Below are 6,453 nucleotides of genomic sequence, written 5' to 3' on the forward strand. Positions count from 1 at the left end.
TCTAGTCTATAGTCTAGTCTATAGTCTAGTCTATAGTCTAGTCTATAGTCTAGTCTATAGTCTAGTCTATAGTCTAGTCTATAGTCTGTCTATAGTCTAGTCTATAGTCTAGTCTATAGTCTAGTCTATAGTCTAGTCTATAGTCTAGTCTATAGTCTAGTCTATAGTCTAGTCTATAGTCTAGTCTATAGTCTAGTCTATAGTCTAGTCTATAGTCTAGTCTATAGTCTAGTCTATAGTCTAGTCTATAGTCTAGTCTATAGTCTAATCTAGTCTAGTCTATAGTCTAGTCTATAGTCTAGTCTATAGTCTAGTCTATAGTCTAGTCTATAGTCTAGTCTATAGTCTAGTCTATAGTCTACTCTATAGTCTAGTTTATAGTCTAGTCTATAGTCTATTCTATAGTCTAGTCTATAGTGTAGTCTATAGTCTAGTCTATAATCTAGTTTAGAGTTTTGTCTATAGTCTGATCTATAATCTATTTGATGGTCTAGCAGATAGTCTTTTCGATAGTTTAGTATATACTCTGGTATAACGTATAAAAAGTTCTCGCTTTGTGATAAGTTAGTACTATTTCAAAATTTCAATTTTCCATGCCTGATATAGAGAGCTAATCAGTTATGGAGATAGTTTTTTTTCATATAAATATTAAAAATTTAATTAAAGTTTAAAAAGAGAAAAAATTAACACACTACTTAAGAGAGTACGAGAGTAATTATGGAAAAAAGAAACTACTCTAAAAAACACAGCCAAAGCTGAGGTAGAGAGAGCAAGACAGAGAGTAAGAGTTGATTTTAATAGGGAATAGTTAAGTTTAAAGTTTAAAAAAGTAGGGAGAGAGAGAGAGAGAGAGCACTTTTAAACCAGGCTTAACTATAAACAAACAGCCAGTTAAGGGAGGCAGTTAAATAAACTAGGTTAAAGTTTAAGGGAGTAAAGCTTTAAGGTAAGTTAACGGTTATTAAAGTTAAAGTTAGTTTAGGGAGAGAGTAACAGGTAGAGGAGGTTTATACTAGGGGTTTTTTTAAGGTTAAGCTAAGTATAGAGTTTCATATAAGGAAGTTTTAGTTAGAGTAAGAGTTTTCGATTAAACAAAACCAATTTAAAACTTAAAAGTAAGAAAAATTTTAAACAAAAAAAGGTATTTAGTTGATTTTATTTTTATAAATTTCTCTTGGTAGCAAAATTCGTCTTTTTTTAATGGCAAATTGTTCAAAAAATATCTAAAAAAATAATAAAAAATACAGTTTTTTCACTACAATTCAATTCCACTACATATATTTACCACGCCACGGCCAAAAACTTTTGATTTCTTTGGAATGTTTCAAATAGAATTTTTTGATATTTCTTGGTGGTGGTGGGGAGGGAAGTATTTTTTCTTTTATTTAGAATAAAAATGTTATGTTTGAGCTGCTTGTTAGATATTATAATTAGTGGTCTACTGTAAAGCTTTTGTTTTTTTATTGTTTTAAATTTGAAAAAATGTATAATAATTGCCAAAAAAATTGAACAGCTTTAGGCATATGCAGGGGTCAGAGGTAGTGGTATAGGTGGTGGTGGTGTTGGTTTTGTTTGAAGGATGTTTAACACACTTGAGACGGAAGCTTAGGGGGAAGAGAAGAAACTAAAGGAAAATAGTGTTTACCATAAGATTCTTCTAAGGTAATTATATCAATTTACAGTGTTCAAAACTAAACTAGTAAAAGCTTTAGCTGGTGTTCTTTTTTCACTACTACATCATTTTGTAAACCCTTATAAAAAGCTTTATCTTTGTACAGGTGAGTTGTAGTTAAAGGGGCGGGAAATAAAGGATTTTTTTATATAAAAGGATTTATTTAAGGAATCTATCTAATTTTTCCTATAAACTTTTAAAAAAGCTTTATATTTCTTTTAATAATTATATTACATATAATACAAGTTAATTTTTCTTTTAAAAAACATTTAATAAAAAGCTTTTTTCTTTATATTTAAAAGCATTAACAATATGTAAACAGTTTTATAAAGCAAATTTTGTTTAAATATTAAACAACAACATGCCAATTAAACTTTTAATTAACAACATTTAAAACTACTTTAAAACAAGTAACATTATCACACAAAATAACTAATAAATATTCTACTTAAAGCTAAAAAAAGCTTTTACTCATAAAAATACTTAAACCTATTCAATACTTACATAACTATAACTAACTTATTTCTAAGACAAAAGCTTTTCTTAATACTTATATTATTTGAAGAATTAAAGCTTTTTCTTATTTGGAATAAAAGCTTTAAAAAAGCTTTTAGAGAAATTCTTCTTAATTTAAATTAATATAGTTAAAAATACGCTAACATGAATATTTTCTCAATAATTTTCTATATGTTTACCTTTTTAGGGCAATTTTTTACAAAAGCTTTTAAAAGCTTTTTTATAAAATGTTTGAATTCTTCAAAAAAATACTACAATTTATGTGTTTTCAATATTTCTCTTCATTTTCTGCTTTTTTACAACAATATTTTATAAAAGCTTTCAAAAGCTTTTTTCCAAAATGTCTTTATTCTTTAAAAAAAGCTATAATTTATTTATTCTCAATATTTTTCTTAATATAAAAGTTACTAAAGTAAATCTTTCTTTATTTGCTGCAAAGTTTAGTGAAAGCTTTTGAAAGCTATTTTTCGAAAACATTAAAATAAATGTGAAAAACTTTTTCAAAAATGTCGAAACTTGATTTATAATGTTCAAGTAGGAAATTGGCTTATTTTTTTTAAATTTAGCAAAAGCTTTTTTGGAAAAAGGTTTTAAAAAGCTTTAAATACATTTCATTAAGAAGATAATGATATGAAATTTGGCTTATTTGGGAGAAACCTAAGCAAAAGCTTTAGAAAGCTTTTGCAGAAAATTAGAAAGTTTTTATAGAAAAGGTGAAAAATTTCGCCAAAAATTAGTTTAAATACATTGAAAAGATAATAATATAATATTTTCTTTATTTGGTGGACAATTTAATAAAAGCTTAAAAAAGCTCTTTATGAAAATTTTATAGTTTTATTAAAAAACATCACAAAAAATACTGAATAACATATTTAATATGTTACAAACCTAAATTGTCTACAATAAGTGAAAAAATTAAGAAAAGCTTTTAAAAGCTTTTTAAAAAATTTTAAATTTTTTGGCAAAACTTGCAGAAAATATAAAAATGTCTTATTTTTTTACTTATTGCAAGTTTTAATAAAAGCTTTTTCTTAAAACTTTCAATATATGTGGGAAACTTCACTGATATTGCCATAAGTCTTATTTAAATCATAAACATGGGAATTGTAATTAATTTAGAGCAAAAAATAAAAAAAGCTTTTAAAAGCTTTCTTAAAAAATTTTCAGAATGCCACGAAAAATTTAAGAAAATTTACATCTCTCTCCTTAAATTAAATATAAATTGTAAAACTAAAAGAAAAACTTTAAAGATTTCGTTTTCTAGTTTCCTACAAACTTTTTTTCTTTATTGTTTTAAAGCTTCCGAGTCTGCTATATGTATTTTAATGAATTAACGCTTAAAATTATGTTGTGTTAATTTAATGTTTTTCTTTTTGACTTTATGTCACTTTATTTAATATTTTCTTTCATCTTTGTTTGTTTATACTACAAATTCTTAATGACCCTGACCTTTTAATTTAATTTCTATAGAAAATTCATGTATGTCAGCCAACAACAACTAAAAAAGAGCAAAACTCAAAAGCTAATTAGTTTTGAAGATAAACTACATAAAAAAAAAAAACTATTTTGGCTTCGGAAAAAAAACTTAACCTCATAAATTTGTAACTAACAAAGCATAAATTTAGGCTTGAGAAAAACAAAATATTAAAGTATACTTTAAGGAAGTCATTATTAAACAAGAAACTAAAACAAAACAAATTATTGCTTAAGGGGTTGAAAACTAAAGAAACTACGATATCTAGGGTAAGGGGGCTGGGGGTTTCAAAGATGAAACACATTTTATTTGCAAGATTTTATGTTTTTTGTAACAAATTTTTCATTAATTTTATTTGCTTGTTAAGTGATCTGTATTTAATTGCTAAAACTTTTTGTAGTTTGTTGCAAATGTTGTTATGATTTTCTTGCCAAATTATATACGCAAAATTTGTTTACTTATTTGAGTTTTGCTTTTGCTTATAATGTGGCAATTTTGGGGGTAATTTTTTATTGCAACAAAATTTTGTTTTTTTTTTAACATTATGTATAGTTTTGAATGTGAGCCAAATTATGAGCTTGTAAGGAAAGATAAAACTTAATGGTGGATATTTGCAGTTTATGTTTTCTCTTATGCCCTACAGCTTTATAAAACGACTACAACTTAAGATTGAAGTTAATAAAAAGTTAATATACCACAACAAAACTAGAACAGAACTAGAACAGAGCTAGAACAGAACTAGAACAGAATTAGAACAGAACTAGAACAGAACTAGAACAGAACTAGAACAGAACTAGAACAGAACTAGAACAGAACTAGAACAGAACTAGAACAGAACTAGAACAGAACTAGGACAGAACTAGAACATAACTAGAACAGAACTAGAACAGAACTAGAACAGAACTAGAACAGAACTAGAACAGAACTAGAACAGAATAGACAGAACTAGAACAGAACTAGAACTAGAACTAGAACAGAACTAGAACAGAACTAGAACAGAAACTAGAACAGAACTAGAACAGAACTAGAACAGAACTAGAACAGAACTAGAACAGAACTAGAACAGAACTAGACAGAACTAGAACAGAACTAGAACATGAACTAGAACAGAACTAGAACAGAACTAGAACAGAACTAGAACAGAACTAGAACAGAACTAGAACAGAACTAGAACAGAACTAGAACAGAACTAGAACAGAACTAGAACAGAACTAGAATAGAACTAGAACAGAACTAGAACAGAACTAGAACAGAACTAGAAGAACTAGAACAGACTAGAACAGAACTAGAACAGAACTAGAACAGAACTAGAAACAGAACTAGAACAGAACTAGAACAGAACTAGAACAGAACTAGAACAGAACTAGAACAGAACTAGAACAGATACTAGAACAGAACTAGAACAGAACTAGAACAGAACTAGAACAGAACTAGAACAGAACTAGAACAGAACTAGAACAGAACTAGAACAGAACTAGAAAGAACTAGAAACTAGAACAAACTAGAACAGAACTAGAACAGAACTAGAAAACAGAACTAGAACAGAACTAGAACAGAACTAGAACAGAACTAGAACAGAACTAGAACAGAACTAGAACAGAACTAGAACAGAACTAGAACAGAACTAGAACAGAACTAGAACAGAACTAGAACAGACTAGAACAGAACTAGAACAGAACTAGATCAGAACTAGAACAGAACTAGAACAGAACTAGAACAGAACTAGAACAGAACTAGAACAGAACTAGAACAGAACTAGAACAGAACTAGAACAGAACTAGAACAGAACTAGAACAGAACTAGAACAGAACTAGAACAGAACTAGAACAGAACTAGAACAGAACTAGAACAGAACTAGAACAGAACTAGAACAGAACTAGAACTGAACTAGAACTGAACTAGAACTGAACTAGAACTGAACTAGAACTGAACTAGAACTGAACTAGAACAAAAATTTAACGGAGCTGGAGATTTGAAGTTAAACATTACAAATATATTAAAAGTTCTCAAAAGTCGGTCATGCCGAATTATACCTCTTAACTATTTTTCGTATTTACTTTCAGGGTTTGTTAAAGACTCTCGTGGTAATGGCTTGTGTGTAGTAAATTAAAAATCAATGAAAACTAATATAGACTTTATCGTACAAAATATAGAATTTGTGTTAAAGAATTATTAAGAAAATTTAATAGATTTCACCAAGTATGCCAAGGATTCCTTTGGCACTGAGTAAGTTAATAAGAGAGTTATTAAAAAATTGGATTTTTATAAAATCTAAATGATAAAAGGCTATACATTCACTATTTATTCTCCATAAGTATTATAAAAACCTTAACAAGACTAAAAGTATGCTTACAATTCTATATATAACTTATAAATATGCTCTTGATAATAAAAAACAAGAAAAAAACTCAAATAAATTACATAACTGAAGGAGCAACAATAAACAGCAGAATATTTACACACAAGAAAAGCCAAATGGTATTTAATTATAAACACATAAACCTATAACTTTAATACAAATATATTTACAATATACATACATGTGTTTTATACTCATACGTACATATGTATATATGTGTTTGCATATCTGTGCAACAAAAAAAAAAAAATATAATATAAATAAAATCTATGATAATTTGTTAATGTGTCAAATAAATGAAGGTCATAAAAATTATTATAATAACCATATCTATTCTATATATTTATACAGCAAGCCTTAAAGTAGGCTATACAAAATAATTTATCAAAAAAAAAGAAATATTTGCTTTATTTATTTTTTTTAACAAAATGT

This window comes from Lucilia sericata, unplaced genomic scaffold (genome assembly GCF_015586225.1).
Source record: "Lucilia sericata isolate MDLA Ls3-8-SP2 unplaced genomic scaffold, ASM1558622v1 Contig002190F_arrow, whole genome shotgun sequence".
In the NCBI taxonomy this organism is placed as follows: Eukaryota; Metazoa; Arthropoda; class Insecta; order Diptera; family Calliphoridae; genus Lucilia; species Lucilia sericata.